Source organism: Psammomys obesus, unplaced genomic scaffold (assembly GCF_907164565.1).
Source record: "Psammomys obesus unplaced genomic scaffold, mPsaObe1.curated_primary_1811, whole genome shotgun sequence".
Taxonomy (NCBI): domain Eukaryota; kingdom Metazoa; phylum Chordata; class Mammalia; order Rodentia; family Muridae; genus Psammomys; species Psammomys obesus.
Window position 1 is genome coordinate 5481978 of NW_026592118.1, and position 27965 is coordinate 5509942.

The window sequence follows — 27965 nt, forward strand, 5'->3', positions numbered from 1 at the left end:
AATTGATAAACATCTGCGTTGCTTCTATTTTCTGGCTATTGTGAATTAAGCTTCAGTGAACATGAATATGCAAATACCACTGTAATAGTATATCACATTATTTGGGTATATGCCAAGAAGTGATATTTCTAGGTCATATGGTAGTTTTATTTCTAGTCATCTTAGTTAATTTTCTATTACTGTAATAAGACATCATGATCAAGGAAATTTATAAAAAAAGCCTTTAATTCACAGTTCATAGTTCCAGGCTTAGAGGCCATGATTATCATGATGGGGATCATGGCAGCAAGCAGGGAGGCAGAGTGTTATAACAGAGAGTCGGAGCTTTTATCTTGAACCACAAGCACAAGGCAGGGAGATAACTTAGAATGGAGTAGGCTTTTAGAAACCACCAGCGACATACCTCCTCCGATGGGACCACATCCCCTAATCCTTTCCAAACAGTTCCACCAACTGGGAACCAATAGGGACCATTGTTACTGAAACAACAATACTAGCTTTTTAAAAAAGCTCTACATTGGTTTCCACAGAGATTGCTCTATTTTAAATTCCCACCAACAATGTACAACCAAATGCTCTCTTTCCCCCGTGCCCATGCCAGCATTTGTTGTCAAGCGTGTATTCTGCTTCTTACCCATTCTTACCCAGATGAGATGGAATCTTGAAGTAGTTTTAATCCTGAAGCATTTTTTTAATGGTTAAATGTGTTCAGTACTTAAAAAATAATGTTTACTAGCTTTTGCATTTTTTTGTTTGTTTTGAAAATGTTTCATTCACTCTGTAGCCCATATATTAATTTGGATGGGTTTTCTTCTCTACTTTTTTTTTTTAAATTTTGTGTATTCTACCGAATTCTTTTAGCAGTTGTGTAAATAGATTTTTTATCTCCCATTCTGTAGGCTGCTTCTTCACAAATTGACAGTCTCCTGTTCAGAACAGAAGGGTTTTTTTTTAATTTCATGAGATACCATTTGTCAATTGTTGGTCTTTCTACGCCGCAGGGAACCTATTCAGAAGTTTATCCTTGTGCCTGTAAGGTGAAACCTATCCCCTACTCTATTCTGAAGCAGCTGCTCCTATGTAGCCTTACAAGGAGGTCTTTTATTGATTGGAGTTGCATTTTGAACAGGGTGAGAGATTAAAAAAAATTTTAATCGCTGTTGGTTTTTCTTTCTATTTTTGGATATTGAAATCCAAATCTTCAAGCACCATTTGTTAAAGATGCTGACTCTTATAAAATGTGTATTTTGGGTTTCTTGTTAAAAATCAAGTGCTTGCTATATATGTATGGATCAATATCAGCGTGCTCTATGTTATTTAGTTGATCTATGAGTTGGAAATATTGTTTTTCTAGAGCCCTGCTGCTTCTAGTACTATGGCTCCGTAGTATAATTTGAAATTATGTTGTATAATACATCTCATGGTTTTCTTTTTTTTTTTTTTTTCAAAATTGTTTTTCAAAATTGGACTTGGGGGAGCAGATTATCTGAAATCTATCCTGAGAACTTTTTATTTCTGAGAATTGCCCTGGAATTTTAAAGAACATTGTTTAGGTTGCTGTTGGCCAAATGACCATTTTTAAAATAATAATCTTCCAATTCATGAGCATATTATCTTTTAGTGTCTTCTAACTTTATTTCCTTGGTGTATTAAATTTTTTGTCTTAGAGGTCTTTTGTTTCTTAGGTTAAACTTATTCTTAAGTATTTTATGTTACTATATGTATTTTGAGTGACTTTTTTGAGTGACTGTCTTTGGTATACAGGATGGCTACTGATTTATGTGTGTATTCATTTTGCATTCTGTCCCTTTGCTGAAATGTCTTTGTTTTGTTTCGTTTTTTTGCAATAGGAGCTTTTTTATGTGTCTTTAAAGTATGTCAGAGCCTTTGTCATTCACTGCTCTCTGAACATGCAGGTGTGGGTACTCTCAGACTTATGCTCTGTGACCCGAATGCCTGTCTGTGGGATCCACTGACATTCAAAACTAATGGCAGCAGCATCCCAGGTCTTATTTCCCTGATAGCAGGCCTTCAGACAAGGATTAACATGTAAGGCATTCATTACAGAGTTTTTGTTGGAGCTATACCTCTGAAAGAAAACATGGTCTTATAGACAAAGTTATGAAGAATTTCACCACTAACATGTCACCGGCAGAATTATCCGAAGTTATTTAAATTGCAGTTTCCTTTGTACCCCTGCTGTTTTCCATAAATTGTGTTTGCCTAACCTGAATTGTAGCTTTGCTGTCTTTTTTATGGCAAAAAGAACATTAAAAAGGAATACTATAAAATCAAGCAATAAAATGGGCAGGACATTATTCCTACTATAATGGAAATTTATGTGAGATTACTTCATTAACTTACACACTGTTTAAACTGCACTTCCTGCTTCCTTGCCTGCTTTTGATCCCCAGCATGCTATACTATACTTCCAAGCCTTTAAAATCTCTAAGACTAACCTAAGAACCTGCTTCGGTATTGGTTTATCTTAGAAGTAGACTTTCTCCATGACATTTTTGTTTTTAAAAATGTCATTATGATTCCTTAAATTCAAATTTGTATCTATAAGAAATTTTAAGGTATTTTATTTGGTGTTCTCCCTTTTGAGATCTGAGCAAAATTTTTGTCACATCTATTTGTTAAATATAGAAACATGACCAAGGACTGCAATTAACCTGTAACATGTACCTAGTTTTCTATCAAGTGTCTTGGTCCTTTATCTTATTCAACTTTCAATGTTGACATGCTCTGAAAGTCAGTTCTCAGCCCCTCCTTTTTTTGCCTCGGTTTATCTTTTTTTGTGCGTGTATGCTCTTGTCAAATACTACCCTCTTTGTGTCACCTGTGTTGGTGATTTCAAAATAATCACAGTGACCTCAGAACTTCCTATTTTATCTATTGATTCTTCTGTCCAGTAATCTACCTATAATTTCTTTCAAAGCATAATTTTTTCAACTCAGGTCCAGCTAATTTATCCTTAATTTTTTAACCTCAATCTATAGAGCTAATAATGAAAATATCCAGAAATTATCTGACCCCTCCCCTTTCCATTGTTTCTTGTGCCTATTTAATGATAACATCATTCCATTGGTCAGAATGCTCTGCAAGTCCTCCCCAGTCCACTAGTATAAGCCACCGTGGTCTCCAATCTGGGTTTCAGAAACATTTTAATAGAGACCTAAGTTGGTGTCTATAAAGTCCTAACTAGGTTCCTTTTTTTAGTTCTCTTTTCAAACATGTTCTTTAGCAGTCAATCCATTCTTTTCAAAATTCAAAGTAGATAATGTCACAGCTGACCTTAAAGTTCCAGTGCCTTTTCATCTTCTTGAAAAGGAACTATATACTGTAGGGTAAGTTGTTGTTTGCATCTGTGGTCTTTGCAGGTGATGATATTGTAATTTTGCCTTTGCATTTCTTTATTCTTGCCACACTAATAGGCATTCTTTTTGTTGTATGACAAAGAACATACATTTTTATCAGGAAAACTCTTTTCCAAGTCTTTGATTTTCTCATTATTCTTCCTTATTTTGGTCCAAAAACAAAGAAACATTTTTTGACAATTCTCTACTATATGTATAATTTCTTTTTGCATTTATTTTGACTTCTTGCATACATGCTTACTTTTGTATTGACTGATTCTTTAAATTTATTCCACCTTCCATGCCTAATTCCACATCTCATCTTGTTCACCCACAGTATATATACATGTTGAATAAATTTCTGGAAGGATAGATGGATGTGTGGAATTGATGGATAGAATATAGTAAGACAAAATTGGCAACCTAGTGAGTTACGAGGAAATAATTAATTTCTGATATACCCGGACTAGAGTTTAAAAAGCTGGCAACCTAGATGACCAAATCAAACAACACTCTTCAATATTTATCCAATAGAATTTACAATGCTTAGTACTGATTGCTGCCAATAACTATTTCAGCACAATTTTCTCTGAATGCTTGTCTGGTTCAGGAAAGAACATATCTAGTTGTAGTCTGTATAAAGGCAGAAATTTCCAGGATAAGAAAGAGAAATATGAATTATCCCAGTGTCCCTTTGGGTCCAGGCTAGCACCACCATCTAAACACTGCGCACTAGCATCCCCTGTGATTCTACTTCCAGAGAAGCTTACATTCCCTTTCTCTCCTCTCCTTCTGAAATTAAACTCCTGAGGAGTGAGCAGAGTCGGGGATCAAAACCTTCTTTTTGCTTCAAACCCCTCCAGAGATTCAAACTCCTCTTAGAGATTCTAGGAGAGCTGCCACAGTGTTCTTAAACTCCACTGACTCTGTCTTTGGTTATTTGTTACATATTTATACTAAAATAAATATTTTCAGTACTCTTTAAAGCACACATTCTCTGTTTTAATGTATTTATCAATTATATAAGCGGTGAAAGCTTCTTGTGTAAATCAAATTAGGAGGCAATTTGTAGAACGATAACTGAGAATCTTCACCTTTCTTTGTAATTTCACTGTTAGTGGTTTTTGCCTTGACTTTCATATTTTGCTATAAATGTATCTGCTTACACTGTAATACAGATGCACTTCCATCAAAGTCATTTTGGAGGGTGGGGAAGTTGGGTTTTTTTTTTTAAAGATACAACCTGTTCTTGTAGCCCAGGCTACCCTTCTACTGGTTTCAAGGTTATTTAACCTATGTAGGCAGTGCTCTTTGAAGACTGCTCACATTTTAACTCTCACATCGCCTTTCTTCCACTGGCCCACGTTGTTGGTTAGAAGAGGTTTGGCAGAAGTGATGTGCTTCAGAACAGCATTCATGACCATGGCTCTTTGATCACCTAAGTTAAGTATCAAAGTAGACCATTCTTACAGCTGTCTCAGTATTCTTTAGTCTACTACTTTTAGCTTGAGCAGCCAAAAAATTCATCTTAAAATTTAGATCAGGTGGCTAGAGAGGTGGCTGAGTGAGTATGATTAGCTGATGTGCATACCTGCTGATCTGAGTTTCCATGTAAAGGTAGAAGAAAAGACTGGACTCCACATTACTCTCCTCTGTCCTCTACTCAAGGTGCATGTACCCCAACACCCTGCTGTCACACACACACACAATTACACAGTAATAACAACATTTTTAAAAGTCAGATCAGATCATGCCTCCTCTGTGCTGAAAATGGTCCAAATGGTCCTCATTCCAGAGCAGATACAGATTCTTCCAAGAGCTGCAGGGATGTTGTGATTTATCTTGCATCCCAGCCCCTTACCTTTCAATATCGTTTCTTCTGCTCCTTTCTTCATATCTCTACTTCAGTGACACCAAAGAGCTTTAGCTGTGCTAGAGAAAATCAAGCCCCTAGCTTTCTGCCTCAAAGAAAAAAACAGATGTGATGCCAAAACTATTTTCACAGCATCCCTGGGAAATTCTTCATCTAGACATCTTTTTGTCATTCCCCCATTTTTTCCAAGTCTTCGGTCAACTCTACCATTCCTGATGAGGCCTACATTTACCGCTCAGTTTAAAACAATAGTCTTCAGATTGGTATTTTGATCTTTAAACCTGTCCATTTTTCATACCATTGCCCATATGTAAGATGATATTATTGGATATATTTATTACAGATATTTTCTGTTATTACTCACCAGAATGTAGATTCTATATATATGCAATTTTAATCAGCACAGTCACAGGGCCTGCAAGAGTATCTAACAATAGCATTTCAATAACCATTTGAAGAAGAAATATATACAGATATAGATATATGTGAAAACACTATATTTAGAAGTTGCAATAGCAAAATTCATGAGCAGGAAGGAAGTAGACACAAACTATGAGGCTTCGTTCATTATCTGTTGTGAAAGGAAATGTGAATGAATTCATAAAAAGTAACTAAAAACTACCTGTTAGCATTCTTAGGAGAATTCTACTAGTAACCAGCTAATTATTATAAAGAGCACAAGACAATGCTTCAAACATATAAAGTTCTAATGTTAATCACTGCAATATACATACAGTTTTACAAATAAGAATGAAATTATGATTTATGCTTAGAGTTCAGTTAGAATACCAAACCAGTGAATGGCTCCACTCACTTTAAGAAATGGTTCCTCCCAGACGAATTAACAGTCAAAACAAATTTTCATAGATATGTCCAGAGGCCCACCTGATGTGGGCAGTTCCTCATTGAGGGTCTCTTTCCAGGTTATTCTCGGTTGCATTGCAATAATAGTCACTAATCACTAATATCACTTATGCGAGTAACACACTCTGGTTTCATTCATTCCAATTTATTCATTTGCACAATAAATTTTCTAAAACATTTATTCTATGACACTAATACATCCCGTAGCACTTACTCTTTAATTCTGTTATTTCCCTCTCTTATATAGAACTTGTATGTGACCATGTTGCTTGCTTACTAATAAATATTTTAACAACCTCTGCGTCTTATTACTTTCCCTTCGAGCACAATCTAGCAAAGTTGAAGTTTAGTGTCATAAGGCTATAATCTGCCTTTTTATATACTTTAAATAAGGGCATGCCTTTTAAAGTCATGCCTTATAATATTTGAAACATAGTGCTTAATTGTTATTCTGAAGAAACAATATATGCATTAAATCTATTTTAAAACCAGTGAATGTATATATCCAATAGACGTACATTATTTCATCAATTCAGAATTTCTTCTTGCTGAACTGCTCTTCTTTTTCCTCCATGCTACTGCTTTCTACACATTTTCTATTTTTTTTTTTTTTTTTTTTTTTTTTTACTTTCTAGTAATTTTCCACTTCAGTCAGACTTAAAGCTCTGTTCCCACAAAACCCCTCCAGGGTGGCAGCTGATTAATTCACAAAGAGAGTCTATGCAGTACTGTGAAATATAAGACCTGCCTAAATCCTTGAACTTTAGATCACAGAAAGGACACCAATCCTATTTCAACGGTAGAGGCTCTAGGAAGCAATAGTAAGAGAGCAACTGTCTTCCTCCTGTCCAGAAAACAATTCTATAGGCAAAGAAAGAGAATAAAGCCCACTCTCTGATAACACAAGTTGGGGGGGATAGGCGAAAGAGAATATGAGAATATTTTATCTCAGGATGATCCTGATTTTTACCTGACTGTAAATCTTAGTGCATCTCGCCTTACTTGTGAGTAAATTGAACCTTTTCTTATATTCTTCCGTCCATAAAGTTGATCTTTTTTTCTAAAGAATATCAAACTATGACTCCCAATAACTCACATCCAGAGTTGTCTTACTGCATACTATATGTTTTACTTTAAAATTAAAGTAGAAACAGGGATACACCTTCTCATAAGCATCTATAAGAGTGTTGTTCATAAAGAAATTGTTATGATGTTATATTCATAAAAATACTCCAATGACCTATCACATCAGTATAAGACACATTATGAGATATAATTTAGTTAGGAACCAAAGCCTGATGTACAGGCTCTCCACACACCCTCATTTGGGAACTGCCTGGCTAGGTTAAGCTGTCTGTAGCTTTCTTGTTTTCTCCGGCCTAAGGGCTGGCTGGAATTCCTAATGAGAAGCCTTTCCTCTCCCCAGGTAATTAATCACAACTCCTCAGAAGCCTTGCTCAGCTCAGTCCCTTTTGATGTGCAGCTATCGCAACCAGCCATGACTACATGCAATAGAGATTTCTCCAGCCACACTGACTTTGATGAAAGATGCTTTCTTCCTAGAAAATTGGTCAGTTCAGTCAGCATGCGCTTGATGACCGTAACAATGGTAATGATCTGTTGACTGTTAGCTCCTGGGTGCTCTAAGCCTTTTTAGATTCTGACAAGCAGGCCTCCCAGCCATCTGTTCCTCCTGGGAAGTAAACAACTCTCTAGAAAGTCGTCTGAAATTTTCTTCCCCTCATTCCAGAGCAGCCTTTTAAACGTTCATGCACAGATGAATCACTTCAGGGTCTTAGAAAATGTGCAATCTGACTCAGCAGCTGTGAGCCCGGGTCCAGGTTCTGAATCTCTAACCAGCTGCCAGGTGAGGAGCATGCTGGGGCTTCTCAGTACTCTTTGATTGGCAGGGTCTAGAGAATTTCTTACTTACTGCACTAACACAGTGTCAAAGCCCCACAAATCCTTCAGCATGTTGTTCTTATACGGACAGCAGCCCCACCGCACACCTTCAAACAACAAGGTAGTGTCAAATTTAAAACACTGTTTTCTGATTTTCTCCTTTGAGACACTGAAATGTAAATGGAAAGAAACGCTGTTATCTGGGCACTAGTCTCACACCATGGATCCTTTGTAAAGACTCTACCTCACACATTCAGTGGCTCAGTGGCCTGAGCAAGGAAAGCATAGGTGGGTGTGGCTACACGTGCAGTTAAAGCTGTTTCCCTCATGCAGCGTCTTCTAGCTTTACATCTGAGCTTTAAAAAAATAGTCCTTAAATTTATTCTTTGATAATGTCATCTGTGTATATAATATACTTTATAATAGTCATTTTCCTTATGGTGTGTGTCTGTAAAAGAAAGAGAGACAGAAAGAGAATCTCACTAATTTTAACTAGAGAACATTACACAGTTATGTGTGGAGGCTTATTCTCCAGGGCATGAGCACCTTGCCAGTGCTACTCTACTGAAGAAAGTCCCACACTCCTTGCTCTTATCATGTATTAAAAAAAAAAAAAAAAAGAGTTATCTCTGGCTTACCTGTATTTTTTCACTTTTACTTTTCATTTCTTATCTGAAAAGTTTACTTATAAATAGATATATTTTCTTTTTTGTTTTGTTTAAAGAGACACAGAAGGCTTTACACAGGTAGAACCTTTTTTAATTTTTTTTAATATTAGTTACAGTTTATTCACTTTGTATCCCAGCTGTATCCCCCTCCCTCATACCCTCCCAATCCCACTCTCCCTCCCTCATCTCCTCCCTACCCCTTTCCAAGTCCACTGATAGGGGAGGACCTCCTCCCCTTTCATCTGATCCTGATTTATCTGATCTGGTTTCATCTGATCCTGATTGATTTAAGTTTCTCTCCATTGAGTTTGATGTTGGCTATAGGGTTGCTATATATTGCCTTTACTCTGTTTAGGTATGTACCTTGTATCCCTGATCTCTCCAAGACTTTAAACATGAATGGGTGTTGGATTTTGTCAAATGCTTTTTCAGCATCTAAGGAGATGATCATGTGATTTTTTTCCTTCAGTTTGTTTATGTGGTGGATTACATTGATGGATTTCAATATATTGAACCACCCTCGCATGCCTGGAATGAAGCTTACTTGGTCATGCTGGAATATATCTTTTATGTGTTCTTGGATTTGGTTTGCAGGTATTTTATTGAGTATTTTTGCATCCATGTTCATAAGGGAGATAGGTCTAAAGTTCTCTTTTTTTTGGGGGGGGTCTTTGTGTGGTTTAGGTATCAAGGTGCCTGTGGCTTCATAGAATGAGTTTGTTAATGTTCCTTCTGTTTCTATTTTGTGGAATAGTTTGAAGAGAAGTAGTTAGCACTTTTTTGAAGGTCTGGTATAATTCTGCACTGAATCCATCTGGCCCTAGGACTTTTATTGGAAGGGAGACTGTTCATGACTGCTTCTATTTCCTTGGGTGATATAGGACTTTTCAATTTTTCTACCTGATCTTGGCTTAATTTAGGTAGATGGAATCTATCAAGAAAATTGTCCATTTCTTTTAGATTTTCAAATTTTGTGGCACATAGCCTTTTGTAGTAACACCTAATGATTGTTTGGATTTCCTCGGTGTCTGTAGTTATGACAGAGATAAACCTTTAGCCAAACTAACTAAAAGGAGAAACTAGTTTCTCGCTGCCTTTTAGTTAGTTTGGCTAAAGTTTTGGCTATCTTGTTGATTTTGTCAAATAATCAGCTCTTGGTTTCATTAATTGTTTGAATATTTTTATTTGTTTCTAATTGATTGATTTCAGCCCTGAATTTGATTATTTCCAGCCGTCTGCTCCTCTTGGGTGTATCTGCTTCTTTTTTTTTGTTTGTTTGTTTGTTTTGGTTTTTTTTTTTTGTTTGTTTGTTTGTTTCTAGGGCTTTCAGTTGGGCCATTAAGTTGCTTGTATGAGATGTCACAAACTTCTTCTTGAAGGCACTTAGTACTACAAATTTTCCTCTGAGCACTGCTTTCATTGTGTCCCATAAATTAGGGTATGTTGTACCTTCATTTTCTTGAATTCTAGGAAGTCTTTAATTTCAAAAGTATGGAATGCTTCACGAATTTTTGTGCCATCTTTGTGCAGGGGCCATGCTAATCTTCTCTGTATAGTTCCAATTTTAGTATATGTGCTGCCGAAGCGAGCACCACAAGAAGAATATTGAAGTTATTAAGTAACCAGTCCTTTTAACAACAATAATAACAACATTTCGTGTGTGTGTGTGTGTGTGTATGTGTGTGTGTGAAGCAGAGTTGGTTTGCTCTGTGTTCTTTCAGAGTTGCATCCCAAGACAGTATTACCTAGAGCATTAGCCTCAGCTCTACTGGTCACCACATGTCTTACCTACAGCTTAAACACATTAGGGATAATCAAAGGGCAGGCTCTTCTTTGAAAAAGGTGCATCACCATGGTAAGATAGCCGTAGCCCAAGGAATTTCAAGCAATATGTAGGAGGTGACTCGTCCAGATAGGTTACTTTGAACTCTGCCCCAGCTGGCAATAGTTAATGCCACTATCAAGAGCTGTTCTATTACTAAAATGGAATGTAAAATAAGTTTGACCTAATTCCTTCCCAACAAATAGCCACACCCCCAAAATCATTACCTTCATTTGTGCCCTCCCAGGCTGCATTGGGAGGCTGAATGGTTTTAAAGGGGAGTGACAGTGTTCCCTTGAGACAAGCCCGAAAACCATTGGTTGGTTCACTGGAAGACTGCCACAGGGAGAGTGCCTCACCTCCATGTAGCATCTGCTCTCTCAATAATATAATTTCATCCCCACGACCATTTATGTGGACCACTAAAGTGACCATAGCTATCATAAAAACATGACAGACTATTCATTCTCTGCTCTTACATGTATAAACATTATTGCAGGTGGAGGCCTTGGTGCTCCCATTGCGCCCCATCTCACCTGTCTTCAACACCATCATTAGGAACTAGAGGACAGCACTCACCTTGAAAAATATGGATCATTTCTGGCAAAATTATGACCTGCTACTAACTTCTGGCATTGTATTGATTTTTTTAAAGGAATTTCATTTTTTTAATATTATTTATTGATTACCTGGGAGTTACACATACTGTACCTTGATCACACTTACTCCAGTCCTCTCAGATCCAGCTTTCCTGGTATAGCTATACGCTAATACACGCATGCACACTCCTGATGGTTATAAACACTGATCATTTTCTCTCAGGGTGTTAGTTGCTAGCATTTGCAAATGAAGAGTTTAAGTTAGCTTCGGTGACTCCATTTTGAAATGAGAAGCCATTTTGACTGGGAGCTGAACTCAGGTGCCAGGAAATATCACAGAATGTGCACTTGGCAGAAAACAAAGTTAACAGCTTCCGGGAAATATCACAGAATAAATACTTGGTAGAAAACCGAGACAATCTCCCTGGCAACAATCAATGAGAATCGGTTGGGAAAATTCTCCCCAAGGTTCCAGATGTTCTTTAGAAGAATAGCCATTGTAAGTTAGACTTCAGCTAGAAGGTCACCCCGCCTCTCTGAATTTTACCCAATGTAATGCCAAGGCATGAACCCTCCTGCCCCTGCTTGCTGTCATGGAACCCCCTGCTTTTGTTTTTTTCCTTTAAAAACCCTGTTTACCCAGGGCTAGGGGTCCCACTTCTCTACTGTTGTGTCAGTGAGACTTGGGTCCTGAGTTTGATTGCTCTCGTAATAAAGCTCTCTTGCTTTTGCATTGAGTTGTGCCCTGGTGGTCTCTAAGGGTCTCATGATCCTGGCATAACACAAACATGTCTGGATTACATAGTCCATGTCGTTCAGTGATTATATTAAAGACTATTTTATCAGCAATTAGTGTGGTTTGACAAGGTCGTTAAGTAAAGAACAAAGATCTGATCACCTGGGCAGCTTAGCAGAAACAGTTTTCTAACAGCAGGAAGATGAAGGAGTAGTTACGACCCTCCTTGGTTTCCATTTTGGGTAGAGAGGGGGAAGGAGGAGGTCATCTACTCATCTAGGCACCCAAAGCAGAAATAAATGGTCATCTCTGTAAAAGGATCTGTCTATCATGGTGAGTTTTGCGGACCCTAGCGCATGGCTTGGGAGGGGGCAAGTACTGCGTGTCGGGTGCACGTGTGTGTACAAGTGCCGCACACACGTGCAGAGCCTAGAGCCGAATTCGTGTGTCCTACACTATTGCACTTTGCTTTTACTTTGGTTTGAGATTGAGTCACTCACTAAACCTGCAGAGCTTGACCTGATTTCCGCTGGGCTGGCTGGCCAACGAGCCTTTGCAGTCCTTTGTCCCTGCCCCTTTCAGAACTAGGCTCACAGGCGTGCAGTGCTGTGTCTGTCTTCTCCTGGAATTCTGGGAATCCAAATCCATGTCCTCACGCTTTTGCAAACGAGCACCTTACCCACTCAGCAGCACCCTCTGAGACCTCAGCCCGGGGGGCAGCGCCAGCCACACTGGCCTTGGGCCTTCCCTTCCTAGTTAAAACTGGAAACATTTTTGCATTCTTACCTTGAGGTTTGTCTCCATGGTGATTCTAAATGTTATGACAATGAGCCCTTAACCACCAGAGTGATGAATAGCTGTATTTTCTTCTTATCCTTTTCACCAAAGTGGTTTACCCTAAAACTTAAAAAAAACATAGAAAAATTCAAAAGCATATACCATCCATGCTCTACTACCAAGATTAAAGAGTCATTAATATATTTCCCACTCACCTTAGTGAAAGAGAAATTTGCAAATAGATGAAAGCCCGCATCTGGTAGCTTTCCTCATCTTTTACAGAACAAGTTGATATAAATAAATCTCTTTACAGTGAACTTTATTTCATTTGCATTAGCGCTAAAAAGTTTGCTGCCTTATATTTTATGCTTCAAATTCAGAGCGACGATATTCTATATTTCAAAAATTTCCCCTCTCAACATTTTTATGTCACTGTACCTAGCAGTATTTTTACTTGTACTATAATACAACATTCCATTACTTGAACAAACCACATAAATCACAGGTATTTGCTTTTGTAGCCCTGCAGAGAGATAACTAGGTTATTTTTCTCTTCCACTAAGACACCTGATGTTTCAGTGGACACTGTAGCACACATCTCAGGTAGCTGTGTGCGGTATTCTCTGGGACAGACACCTACAAGCAGGCTGTTGGTAACAGGAGATGAGGATTTTCAGATTCAGTGAGTGCTGCCAATTTGCCTTTCCAGGCGACTGCTCCAGTTGTCCCTCCCAAGGGTAGCATTCAAGTCCCCATCTTGCCACATTCTTAGTTAAATCTCAGTGCTGCCTGCCTCATCGCCACAGCTGCGTCATTGTTCGTGCCACCACACTTCTTTTAGCTACTTTTCCTTGAATGGCCAATGAGGAATTTTGTGCATCGGAAGACAGTAGACTTGCTTCTTTGTATCTATTTTTCATCCTGTCAGCTGTTATTATTTATATTTATAGTCATTTTTATACTTTAATATCAACTTGCAGGGAAAGGTAGCGTGTGTGACTTGAAGATTTTCTGAAATGTGCGGCCTCGGAAAAGGGTGGAAGCAAGTATTGGAACAAATCTACATATCCACTGCTGTAGGGCAGGTCCAGTCACCAGTTTCTACTACCGATGCTGTTGTCTGCCTTGGAGCTGCACTCTGAAATGATGGGCTCCTGCCTTGCTTCTCTGAAGTTGTGGATAAATTAAGGAAGAGAGGATTTCCTTATGCTGACTAGTATAATATTTGGAAGTTATATTTTTTATTTAACTCTACTTGAGTGAGAGTTTTTTCCATGCTTAATGTTAAAGGCTTTGAAGAATTTAGTTTTAGCTAAAAACTATGAAGTTAGCGTTATGGTTTCGTATTTACTGGTAGGACATATGTAGTTTCCAGGTGACAGACCAAGCAAGAAACTTTCTGAAGCCTGTGCACATACATGAGTGTTCACTTCAGTGGTTATGCCTATTTTTTCTCCCCAGAGGGGTCCTGTACCAGCGACATACAGAGAGCAAGGTGATTTCTTTGGATGTAACTGAAGAACACTGAGTTTAGTCAGCCTATAAGCTTCCTGATAAGTAGTTTGAGTTACTATTTGCCCTGAAATATTATGCCCTTTCTAGGACATTGAGAACCAGGCAAACCTTCCCGAAGTTTGTAGGGAAAGAAGTTTTTCTGTTTCCTCACAGTGTTTTTTATGTGTAATTTTCTCTGTAAAGCTAGAACAGTCTGTAAAGCAAGGAATAATCATTTCCCCTACTAATATAACACATAAAAATATAAAAGGGAATGACTATTCCCTCTGTAGAATAATCTCCCCAAATTTAAGACCGAACAACAAGAAAAGCTCTCAACCTTTTGAAGAGTACACTGAATATCTGTTTCAAGTGTTATTTTGGAAAATATTCACAAAAATAGTCTGTGTCTAAGGTTAAGAATTGTTAAATTGGGCTGGAGAGAGGGCCTGGTAGTTAAGAGCACCGGCTGGTCTTCCAGAGGGCCTGGATTCAATTCCCAGCCCCCATATGACAGTTCACAACTGTCTGTACCTCTAGTTGCAGAAGATCTGACACCCTCATCCAGGCATACATGTAGGCAAAACACCAGCACACATTAAAAAGAGAGAGTATTGTTAAATTAATGATTAGCTCTCCAGGTTTATCCAACCAATATGAGGGTTGGTTGATATTTAAAACATCAGTATTTCTATAAATAAGATAAAAATTAAATGCAGACACACTGAATTTCATAGTTCATAAATGAAAGTGCTCACCAGTGGTTCACTTTCATTGCCACACTACGTATTGGTTCTCAAACAAAAACGTCCCTCCATTGTCCATGCTGTTATAATGAGGTGACCTCACTAATGACACTCTTTAAATTTTAATCAGCGTTATCAGCATGTCTTCTGTCACTTGCTTAAGTCTAGACAATATGCAAAATAACAAATCACGCTGTGGTGTGTCGTGCTTGATGACTTTTTTGTGGGATGGATATTCTCATCCTCCTTTAAAGCTCCCAGGCTGACGTTACAGCGCCTCCAGTCAGGAGATGGGTAGTGGCTGGCGTTACAGCGCCTCCAGTCAGACAGTATTGCGCAGCGCTCCGTCAGTCAGATGCCGAGAACAAGCCGAAAGTGGGGCTGACAGGAAAATGTAAGTAAACAATTTGCGAGTGACAAATTCAAGTATTTGCCATCTTTGCTTATGGTACTGACTTTATAGTTGTAAAATTATGTAATTTTATTTCTAGTAATGGTAGTTATCACTAACCAGCTTACAAAGCTCCTGAAAAGTTAACAAGTGACCTGTGAACGTCTATGAGAGGACTCTGTTATACTCCATCTTCTCTGTATGTCTTGAAACACTATGTAACCCATTATTATTTTTAGTTTGTTTGTTTGTTCACTTGTTTTGTTTTGTTTTTGAGACAAGGTTTCTCTGTGTACCCTTGGTTATCTTGGACTCACTTTGTAGACTAGGCTAGCCTTGAACTTACAGAGATATGCCTGACTCTGCCACTCTGAGTGCTGGACTAAAGGCTTATGCCATCCTGCCTGGCTGCAACCCACTATCTTTTTTTGATGTGTTAATTCTGCCTGTTCTGATTTCTTGCTTTAAGAAATAAAAATATTGCTCAGTATTATTTGTTCTCCAGCTGCTGATATGCTTACCCCGAATCTCTCTTTCGTTTTTAGTTTTTTTTTGTATGGTTCTCTCCACCACAGACTGAGACAGATCAGAATGAGTGGTGGGAACAAACCATATAAAAGTTATTTCTAAGCAGAGAGATCAGTGAGTGTGGGCATGTGAGAGAGGATGGTACTTGCCATGTCTCAGTGAGCCTTAGTGCCTCTTGGTCACCTTTCAACATACAAGCTATAGGAATAATTGCTCTTTGTCTTGATAGAGACTTTGGCTTAAGGTTATGTAAAATGAAGATGTTCAAGTTACAGATTTCTCCTGCTCTGCCCTCAAGTTCAGGGATCTAGCATAATCCATATGCTACTGTTTTTATGTTGCTACAGTCTACATTTTTGTTCATCTATACTTAATTTATCGATGAGATGATTCTAAACTAGAAATAGATTTATCGAATAGTAATTTTATTATCAGAAAACATGATTTACTGTCCTTTGTGACCACCGGTCCTTGTAAATTCAGTGTCATCATGTATGGTTGTAATCTGTGCTAGTGTTTGCATGGCTGTAATGACTAGATGCTACTCTTTTTATCCATGCCAACAGCCTTCTCTAGTTTGTCCTTGAAATCTCATTGTATTATGTTACTTTTTTTTTTGTCAGTGGCTACTATAGATTGAAACATATCTCTCAAAATATATTTTTGAAAACTTTTAGCCTTCAGAACTTCAGAATGCAATCTTATATGAAAATAGGCTTTGCTCATACCTTGACTAATTTCATTAAGATGCAATATAATTTTAATGGAGAGGGTGCCAATATAATATGACTGGTGCCCTTTAATTAAGTGGGTTATAGGGCTGGAGAGATGGCTCAGGGGTTAAGGGCTTGTAATGCTCTGCCAAGAACCAGAATTCGGTTTCCAGCACCCAGAATGGACAGCTCTCAACCACCTGTAACTCCAGCTCTAGAAGATATAACTGCCTCCTTTGATAGCTTCACCTCTCACACACACTTAGTTCCACATAGACACACATACATACACATTTTTTTTCTTTAAAAATGGCAGTGGGAAAATAAAATGGGTTAGGCATAATGATGGACCCAGAATCTTAACACTTGGGAGAGTGAGGGGACAAGAATCCTAAAACTGAAGCCAACATGGAACATGGCATGAGGCCAGCCTAGGTGTGTTCAAAGGAGGAGGAAAAAAAGAGGAAGAGAGGGAGGAGGAGAGAAGAACAGCAGGGGACAGGATATGGTATAGTAAGGTGCATTCATTTATATAAATTAATAAGAAAGTGAAGTGAAAACATTCTCCAAGGTAAGGAGAATGCTATTTGATGATGAAGATAGAGACTGGAGTTAAACAGATACAAGACAAAATCCTAAGATTTCTAGCCAATCAAGTAATACTGTGAATATGCAAGAAAGTATTTCCCTAAAGCTCCAGAACAGGCTATCCCTCTTAATACCACAATTTCTGTCTCGCAACCTAAAAATTGGGAGACAACAAATTTGCAAAATTATAAACCACTCAGTTTTTTTTTTTTCTTAACAGTTTTCCAAGAAGCTAGGCAGTAACATTGTCTCTTTCTTGAAAAAAAAGGGGGGGCAGGGATCACCTATTTACTTTTGGATATATACAGTTGCCAAAAAAATAAAAATAAAAATAAAAAAATTGGCTGAAAGAGAATTTCCTTGGTAATGAAAGTGGTTTTACTAGTCTTGTGTCTACTCTGTGTAACTAGTTGTTTCTAAAACATACAAACTCAAACTCTAGGAAATTTGACATAATTCAGTAAGTTCATTTTCTTTCTTTCCTATTTGTTTCTTTTCCCCATCTTTTCAGTTTTTAAAAGTTCCTGTTAGAAAATGTTTGATGTTTCTATATTGACCTTCAATTTATCTTTTTTTTTTTTTGTCTCTTTGGGGTTTTTATTTTAGTGGTCTATTTCAAGTCTCTCTACCATTAGTATTAAATATTAAAATGTTCTCATTTCTTTAAGATTCCTAATTGTCCCTGCAGTTTAGTTTCTTTCAATTTTGTTAAAGAATAATCCTGGGTCTTAGCCCCTGCTGGAGGGGCCCTGGTGTTTGTTTTTAGTGTACAAGTGTTGGGCTGATTATCACCGTCACTGTGTCTCCTCTTCATTTCTGTTTAGTGCTGTTCTCAGCTGTCTGGTGACTGCAGTGCCCTTCATTCAGGTCCCTTCATTATGATGTTAGGTGTGTCTGCAGGCTCAATGGCACACAGAAATTTCAGACGTTGCCTCTTATCCTGAGGTCACCTAAGGCCTGAAGGTTGAACGCTTTGGAGTTTTTGCTTGTTTGGGAGGCTTTCATTTTCATTGTTTGTTTGTTTGATTGATTTGATTTTTTCTTCATGTTTTGTTTTTTGAGGCAGGTTTGCATGCAGTCCTGGATGAACTAAAATTCCTGATCCTCCTGGGTCCAACTTTCTAGTGCTAGAACGCACCAAGCTTTGTCTGAGCAGAGAAGGGTATGACTAGGAAGGGCTATTTATATGTAGGGACCATGAGGAGTTTCTCTTTGAAGGAAACCCTGAATGGAAATCCCTCCCGGCAGCAACAGAGGCTAGAAATGTAGTATGCCTTATGCCTACTAGAGATTTCTCTTCAAGGCTGTTCTGTTCCATTTTTAGCATGTACATTTTTAGCATGTGCCAGATTTTTCAAGACCCAAATATCTCCTTGGCCTTCACTGAGTATGGGTTATAGAGACTTTAACAATAACTTTAACAGTCTCAGGAAAAACAAAAACAAAAAGAAACCAAAAAACAAAACAGAAGGCAGTTTAAAGACTTGGAACAGAAATTTTTCTTTTATCAAATTACTCCTTAATTAAGCTTATTTGTATAATAAAAGGAATATCTTTAAAAATCATGCAATTTAATTTTTAAAATGAACAGAATTAAAAGGGTCTAAATTTCGGTAGATACAGCTTTATACCAAATATGAAAAAATGTCTCACTCAGTTTGCTTATTTTTAAAGTTGCCTTCTTTTTAAATATTCGCAGTTTTCTTGGTCTGTGAGAGATGGTTTCCCAGTGCATGGGAACCTGTTTGTCATATAGACATGAAGGAACAGGAGACCGTTATCTTTAAGTCAATTGACAATAGTGTGGTCTCCCTCCTATGTGGAAATTCAAACATTTTCTCTAAGGATAATAGCAAAAGGGAGGCTCTTAAACGATGAGACAAATGTTTTTGCTGGTGAAGGGATACATCAGTACTTAGAGTTTGAATAATTTCCATAAGCATTGTGCTTAAATATGATAAAGTGAAATTTTTGAGTTTTAAAGATGAATATTAGGACAAAAGAATATCAGGTCCCTTCATTATGATGTGAAACGCTGGTCAGGGAAAAAATCTGTTGTTCTCAAGTATTATGATTTTGTGGTTTAAGAAAGAAAAACTGGTGTTTAAAATGTGTTAATGTGAAAAATCAAATATATTTCTTGTTGCCACTGAGCAGAAAGGACAGTTTTACTTCCTACATCGCCACAGTATTATCTGATTCTTCTCTTGTACTTTGACATTATCATGATCCTAGTCACAAGGTGAGACACACCGCCTCCTTACAGGCACAGAAAGAGCCTGTACCAAAAATCATACTATCCACCTCCCCGGTAAAAGACCTCAGGACAAGGGTCCCCAAAGACTGTTTCTGTACCAAAGCTTCTGGTTACCTCTAGACTTTGACCTTGCTTGAGTTCTGCCTTTATCATAAATGTTTCCACTCCATCGAGTTTGCTGAAATCAGGCTGGACACTCCCACTCTTCAAACACACATAGCCCTTCCTACCATTTTCTGCCTTTTTTATCTCAGGACTAGAAGTTCACCACTTAGCTTCAAAGCCATTTCTTCATAAAAAACGTCTTACCACTTCCCTATCCTCTTCCATGCTTTCCTTAGCTGGAGTAGAATTTTCAGTGATGTCTGGTGAAGGCAGAAAGTAAGAAAGTCTCTGCCTACCAATCATTCTGCCTTGTCCTGATCTCATGACAGGGACATGATAAAGTATAAATATAATTTATGCAAGAGGGCTAAAATGAGTGATTTTATATAAACTGTGTTATTAGGCTAAGTTTTATTGTAAGCAGCAGTAACTGGCAACAGAAGGCAACACATTACACATAGTGTCACTTTCCTATCGTGTGTATTTCTATTTTCAAACTGCATTGAATCAGCCCTGTTGGTTTGTTGGTTTCTGACTCTTTTCAGGCTGACCTCCCTTGAAATTGGAAGCATTTTAGGATAATTTATGCATCAAGAAAGGAATATAATGCTCTAGTGATGCAAGGACCCCGAGGGTAGAGTTTTAAAAGTGAAATATTCATGAAGCCTAAGTACGAAAGACATCAGCTTTTCTGTGTGGTTTCAACAGCATGTTCTGGTACAAAGGAACTGCAAAATGCAAGGATATGAGAAAAGACAAATATTTAGGACAATAAATGAAACACACCCACAAGTTGAATTCTTTCTGCTCTATTTTTGAAGTTCTGTGCTCCTCAATAAATGACTAGGCCCATATTGAGTTAGAGGTTCCTTTATAGTCATTATAAAATTGGTATTAAGAACCCATTCAGGTTTGGCTATGTGTGCTAGCCAAACTTTTATTCACATCTGGCCAATTAAATTGAATGCGATTTCTTCAATTATTTGTATAAAAAAGAAAAGTCAAGACAGTAATTCTTCATTGCATCGTGGGTTTTTGTGAGACTTTCATTCCTCCAACTGAAGTATCCAGTTCTTTTCCACGTTCAGAGCTACACATTCTCAGGCACTCTTGATTTTATAAAAGGGCTGGAAGACACATGGTGAGGAAAGCATAGGAAACAGTTAATAAGTCATCATCTTTTAGAGTCCTTAAAGCTGAAAACAATATGAGTTAAGTAGACCCTAACACGATGAGAGACATTTTCATAGGATCTAGCCCCAGGCCCGTCTTCATCTTTCTTGTATCATAATTTTTAGTTCTGATTTTTCAGCAAAACGAGTTTTTAAAAATGTTCTGCAGGACTTTGAAAGAGGCTAACACACTCAACCCACTCCTAATTCTGCCTGTAGCCAGCACTCAGAGTGTAGAGGCTGAAGCAAGCAGCACAGAAGAACCACAGAGCATCTGAACCTAGAAGCTAAACCTTGAAGTAGACGGTGTGCGGCTCTTGAACATTCGTTATCACTCTCGTGTGTGTGTCTGCCGTCTGTCTACATGTATGTGTGGGTGCACACATCCGTGTCTGCATGTGTTGAGACCAGAGGTCAATGCTGGGTGTCTTTCTTCTTACTCTCCATTTCACTTCATTTGTTTGTTTGTTTTTCTTTTGAGACTCAGTCTCTCACGATGAAGATCACCGCTCGGGTGGAGTGGTTGACACCGCTCCTGGCTTTTTGTGTTGAGGCTGCGGGTCTGAGCTCGGGTAGCAAGAACATTACCCACTGAGAACCTCCCCAGCCCATTCATCCTCATTTTGAAATAGGTGGTCTGTTGTTTTCACATTGTTTGAAGTTTGAGATAAAGGCCGTCTAAACCATAGGTGAAATTTGGGGTTCTCCCTTGCAGTAGAGATGAGTTGTTCTTTTTTTTAAAGTGTAACTCACATGTGAGAGACACAGGTCCTATTCGTAAGTCACGCGCACCCCACATCCTATGCTTGACTAGCCCTCAGCATGTGGAAGAACTGTGTGAATAGCTGGATCATCTATAACCTGATTTTGCTATATAACCAAAGATTGTCACAAAGGGCGTGGTGTTACACACCAGTCCTAGCACGTACAAGTTTGAGGCAGGTGGTTCTCGAATTCAAGGCCAGCCTCAAGCATTAAAAAAAAAAAAAAAAAAGAACGCTAAACTTTATGAAGGCAAAACTGAGTAGAATATATAAATGATAGCAGTTTTTCGGGAGTGGGAATTCCAGTATAGTAAACTAATTTTCTAATTAATTAAGTTTTAATCCTCAAATATGTTCATGGATGGCTTCTCCGACTCTAAATCTTTATTAAGGTATAATATAAAAATTAAAATTCCATATTATTTCAATATATAATATGATGTTTTAAAATGTGTACTCATTTACTGTTCAAATTAAGCTATTAATTATTCATATCTGTATATTGCTACTAAGCATATTTATTTTTGGGGTGGCATTTAAGATATTTTCAACAATTTTTACAGTGTAATGTGGCATTTACTATACTAGCCAGGGTGCACAGCAGAGCTCTCAAGTAGCCTCATCCAGCAGCTGTGACTGCTGCTGAACCGTTTCCATCCCTCCCCTTGCAGGCACATCTTCGGGTAAACCCTGTTCTGCGCTCTGTGTCTATGCATTGAATGTACTAAATTCCACATATGCACTTTTCCTTCTGTCACCCATTAGTGGCCACTGAGGTTGAAATCACACATGGGCCTCTTTGACCAGAAGAGGGAGTCTAAAACGCATTGATTTTGTTTTCATTGATCTAGATTTAAATGACAAATGTAGGATTTATATGCCATTTGGAAAGGCTTCATATCGTTTTTCCATAATGGATGTACTAATAGACATTGTTTCCAATAGTCTACAGGGTTTTCTTTTGTCCATATTCTTAACAATACTTGTTACAAATTGCCGATCTGACAATAGCCATTCTTATATGTGAGGTGACACAATATTGAGATTCCAATTTGTACTTCCCTAAAGCTTAGTGATGTCCAGCCTTTTTACGTATCTCTTGGACACTTGCAATGCTATCTTTTGAGAGCTGTCAATTGGATCAGTTCATCTTCAGGTGGTGTTATCCATTGCTTACTATTGAATTGAGCTCCTTGTAAATTTGGGGCAGTATCTCCATATTAAATGTTTGGTCTGCAAATATTTTCTCAGCTGTCCCTTCACCTTATCAATCTTTTGCTGTGCAAAGCTTTGTAACTTGTCCAAATTCTTTTTTAGACCAATGTCAAAAAACATATCCCATATATGTTCTGAAAGATTATATTTCTATTAATTTAAATTATGCTGCCGAATTATGTTCATGTGTGTATTTGTGTGCCCTTTACACCCAGGATGACTGGAGTTATAAGTGGTTGTGAGCCACTCAATGTGGAATCAAAGTCTGATCCTCTGCAGGAGCATGCTGTGCTGATGACCCCGAGCCTTCTATCCAACCCCATTTCCGTTAAAGTTTCTACTTGCTGTAGTTTTAGCTCTTGTGTTCATATATTAAATCCACCTGAATCAAATTTTTGGTTGTGAAATAAGTGCTTACTTTTTCTCTGGGTTCCAGGATTCAGCACACTTCCTCTGTATAACTCTGCCACTCCTAGTTTTTCTCATTTGTGTTTCCTAGCATTTTTACTGAAAACTTGTTACCTATGCAGTTGCATGGTATAGATAACATCAAGAAAAAGAAAGAAAGAAAGAAAGAAAGAAAGAAAGAAAGAAAGAAAGAAAGAAAGAAAGAAAGGAAGGAAGGAAGGAAGGAAGGAAGGAAGGAAGGAAGGAAGGAAGGAAGAAAGGAAAAAAGGGAAAGAAGAAAGAAAGAAAGAAAGAAAGAAAGAAAGAAAGAAAGAAAGAAAGAAAGAAAGAAAGAAAAGAAAAACAGAAGGCTGATAATGCATGGATTTACTATTGAGGCTTATGTTCTTTTCTAAACGTTTATATTTTTAATCCAGGACTGTACTGTTTGTTTATTATAGCACTGTAATATGTTTGTGAAATCCAGTAGTCCTCTTTGCAGTAGACTGTTTTGTCTATTTAGGGTCTTGTAATCCTGTAGGAAGTTGACTGTAATTTCTATCTAGTTACCTCCAATTAAGCACTGAAGCTTCACAGTTTGATTTTAACCTTGAAACTTGGTGAGAGAATAACACCAAAACATTTTCATGAGTATATATTGAAAATAAAACAAAACTATATTTGCCAACAAAATTAACATTATTTGAACATTTGGGGGGCTGTGTCCTGCTGAGCTGTCAGTGTGCCTGAGTGAGAAGGTAAGTGCTTTGGTTAGCCTGCTTTCTTGGGCTTTTTCTACTCCGAGCTTCAGTGCAGTATTTCTCCCCTCTTCTGTCTAATCTGGCTTTTTCCACTTCCTTCCATCTCCCTAGTTTTATTGTGTTTTGTTTTACTCTAAGTGCAGCCCAAAGGTGATCAATGTGTATGGCATCAATGTGTACGGTATCAGCATCACAGACTCGAAGATTGTGATAGGCTCTGGTTCAAAATCAGAATGTTACAAACCTGCCATGACACTTACTGCTCTAGTCAAAAATTCAAAATTAGGAGTACTGCTAGGTTTTGATAAATAACCTCCCCGCAGTGAGCTTACTATGACGCCGTCATGGTCCTAAGATTACTCCTGCCCTGAGCACAGAGACATCGCCTCAGTAGCGTGGCCCCAGCCAGCGTCTTCCGTCTACCATCACGTTCACTGCGTGCCATGACTCTGCAGGTGCTGTGGAGCTCCAGGCTGTCACTGTTGCTGTCCACAAGCTGTCACACCCAATACACAATCTTGCTTTCGTATTGCAGTGTAAACAAAGGGCGTATTCTACTTTATCTCAAGAAATACCCCAAATTATTTTAAAAATCAGTTATTAAATATTGGAATGTTTAAAGCAATAAACATTTTTATTATTCTTGATACTTAGTAATCAGCTAAAATTCAATGTTCAATACTCCTTTCCTTTTAAAATGGTTAGTCTCTAAGCTTACTGAAAAAAATTTGAGACATGGTTTGACTATGTCGCCCTTGCCAGTGTAAAACTAGTTATGTAAACATCCTCCTACCTTAGTAGTTTCTGGATTATAGGTGTGAATCACTATGCCCAGCATGAAGTATTATTTTAATACTTGTAAAATTTTTCATGTCATTATTTTTTAGAAAAAAATAGCTCTTGCAAAAAATAATTATAGTAGTAGATGGTTTGCCATAAATTTTACAAATTTGCCATAAAAACAAGATTTTTCTCACCCTACCAAGAATTACCTAACAAAAGAAGAATATTCATTTAAGAGTGAATTTTCATCATAGTGTTTGGCAGTTAGCTTGAACACTGTCTTAAAATAGTAATAACAGTAATTCTATTAAACATGACATCAAGTTTGCTTGGTATATGCTAGATACTGATGTAAGCCCTTTCAGTATATTCACTCTCCTATTACTAATTACCAAAGGTGGGAAGAAGTTGGTGTTTATTATTCTCACGTTGCAGATGATGACACTGACACCCGCTACACTGTGTGACTTGCCTAAGATAATCACATCAGTGAAAGGAGCTTTCTTGTACAGAGGTACCTGGCTCCCATACCTTCCGTAGACACGCTGCCTCCACTAACTTTCTTTGAAGAATTAAAAGCTGATCTCTCCTTTGACAGTTTTTAAAATTTATGATGTGAGGGAATTTCTAATTTCTATGTAAATTTTATAATTTGTTTCTAAAACATAACTCACCCACATTCTTGGGGAGCAGAATTGTTTACTTAATATGACATGATAAATCAGTCACTGCATAGTGGAGGAATGTTTCTGTCTATACATAAAGCAGAGAAATGAATGCTTAGTTGATTGTAATTTCTGTTAAAGCAGCAATGTTTAATAAGAAGCTTTTTTTGAGGGCCAGCATAATGATTTGTAGTGACACGCAAACATTTCTTACCACATAGCTGCCATAATGTTTTTTTTAAAGACAAGGATATGTTCTGATAAATGCATGGGACAAGTGCATCACTGTGAAGTATTTTCAACTGTACTTATACAAATAAAGGAAGTGGCGATGTTCCTCAGAAATATGTCACAGAATACTGCCATTTTGTTTGGTTATCAATAACCAACGAGTTACAAAACTGGATATCTCTACACTATATTGCTTATCTTGTTCAAGTTAAACTCTGAAACATTATTTGATACAACACAAAACCAATATAAACTACAAAATAACATTAAGCCTTCCATATCATGACACTGAGAATCTAGCTGAGTCTGTTTGATGCCTGCAAAGTTAAACAAAATGAAGAGCAGCAGCCATGGGGATCCAAGCCAAGGGTGTATATCTATTTTAAGGATAATTATTTAATTTGTATGGAAGTTTGTTAGCTTCAGTACATACTAGAAGTGTGAGGAAGTACAACTAAACGATAAATGATTTAAGTTTGTGTCAACACAGTTAATAAAAATGTCTGAAGTTAAGTGTTTAAATAACTAACAACCCTACGATCATGGACATCGCCCAGGACTTAGAAACAAAACTCAACATCCCTGAAATGTCCTTCCTAGACAATGGCTGGCCTAAATTGTTGTTGGCAAGACTCCTGGAGTGCTAAAACACTGGCTCTCACAGAAGGTGCAGCATAGGGTAATTGAACTTCGGTCAAGGAGATCTTGGAAATTAATTACTAGAGTAATGTTTTGTCTTTTATTTATTTATGGTAGTAGCTGTTAAAACAAAACAAAACAACAAAAAGAATCAATCCGACTGAAAGAGCTGTACTGAAGGCATAGTAAACGCTGGTCAGCAGATGAGTACAAGACCTGACTTCTTAGCTTTAATATTCAGTTTTCTTGCTAATAAAACTTTCTCCAAGAGAAGATTCCCTTCAGACCTTCATGGAGTTGATGCAGCCAGAGGAGCAAGAGAGAAAATTGTCAGTGCCCCAGCAGAATTCAAACACTTCTCTAATTATACATGAACATTTCTACACATGCACTTGCCATGTGAAAATGACATCAAGGTGTTACAAATTGTGTGTGCATGTGAACACTATCCGGTGTAAACACGATGTCTTATGCACAACAAAATAGAAACAGAATTTGAATGTACAACCGTCCTTTACCCCATCACTATGGGGCTCTGAAGCTTAATTTCCTTCAATAGGTAATACAAGAACACATGTATTTTCTTTTCTTTTGCTGTCTACACTTAATGCTTGGCTGAAATTATTTTTAAATTTTCTGTGTTTTTGGAAGCTTCCTGTATTTCTCTTTTAGTCCCTTTTCTGTATGAATATGATAACGTTACTCTAAAATAAGGATCACATTGAATAATCTGTATGAAAATGCAGCTTCATCTAGCCCTACGGTATTTATCAAAGTTTTATACATACTAGTAAAGCTGCATTTAATGATGTGAGAGTCAAAAGCAATCTCCTTAGTTTAGTCCTCCATTTTAAGCAGGGCATACATATTTATTTTCTGTATATTTGTCAAATGTCAGGTGACATGGACTTGGATTAGCATGGGTGTCTGGCCCTGTGACTCCTTCCACAGTGTTCTTTTCAATGCATTTCCCCTAGCGTTTTGATTCAAAAAAGAAATGAAGTTATGAAGTTAAAGAGTCTTAATGAAGTAACAACAAAATGCTTCCATATATCATAAGCTAAGCAAGTCTCCTAATGTTATGTATGCATTAATTGTAATGGGATAAATAAATTTGACCTAAGATAGTGGTCCACCTCCGGTGCTCAGAACATCTTATGTTCTAGGCAAGAGATGGCAGAACATCTTCATTAACGAAAAATCTAAGATGCTTAAAAAATATATCTAAAAATTAACAAATGTGATACTCTGAGATATCCACAAAAATGTACATTTTCCAAGACATTTGTTGCTTTCCAATGGAAAACATACATCCATCTACTGTGCCTCCAGGACAAAGAACAAACCCCTTAGCACTCATACCCTTCCCAACCCATTCCCACATTGTCAAAACACCCAGCTGAAGAGTAACACATATGCATAGTCATACACCTCATTATTTGACTTTAATAACAGCTGTATAAAGTAGTATATACTAAGCTATTTTTGAAGACTGAGAACCTAAATGTGAAGCCAGGACTTATGGAAATAATAATTATATATGTTAAACACTAATATTCACGTCCTGTGCATAGAATAGGGAATGTGTTTATGTTTATACTGTTTATACTGTTTATACAGTTTATACTGTTTATACTGCACTGCCTTCCACTGGCAATTGTGCTTTAGGGAGACAGAGATTTCTCAGAAATCAAGCTTTTTGTGACAGTGGACCTCGTAGAGTGACAACATGCCCAAGTTATTGCTCAGCACCTGCTCCAAATTTCTGCATGCCCTGTGCTTGAAGACCCGCAAAAGACCATGCTGATCAGCCTTCATAGCTTGATGGAGGCTTTCGGTGTCCACAGCCGGCTGGCATAGACAACACAACCCCAAATTGCTTACTTATAATTATAAATATAACTGTAAAGCTGACTGCATATGTTA

The 27965-nt window shown here is 37.6% G+C and overlaps 1 protein-coding gene and 1 non-coding gene across 2 annotated transcripts in view; one reads left to right on the forward strand and one right to left on the reverse strand.

The window, feature by feature from the left end:
- Positions 1-27965, forward strand: part of Grid2 (glutamate ionotropic receptor delta type subunit 2) — a 1513832-nt gene that overhangs the window by 1042385 nt on the left and 443482 nt on the right. The gene's annotated exons all lie outside the window — the stretch shown is intronic.
- Positions 10152-10258, reverse strand: LOC129681152 (U6 spliceosomal RNA). The gene has a single exon (XR_008720801.1). It is a non-coding gene; the product is annotated as a U6 spliceosomal RNA (small nuclear RNA).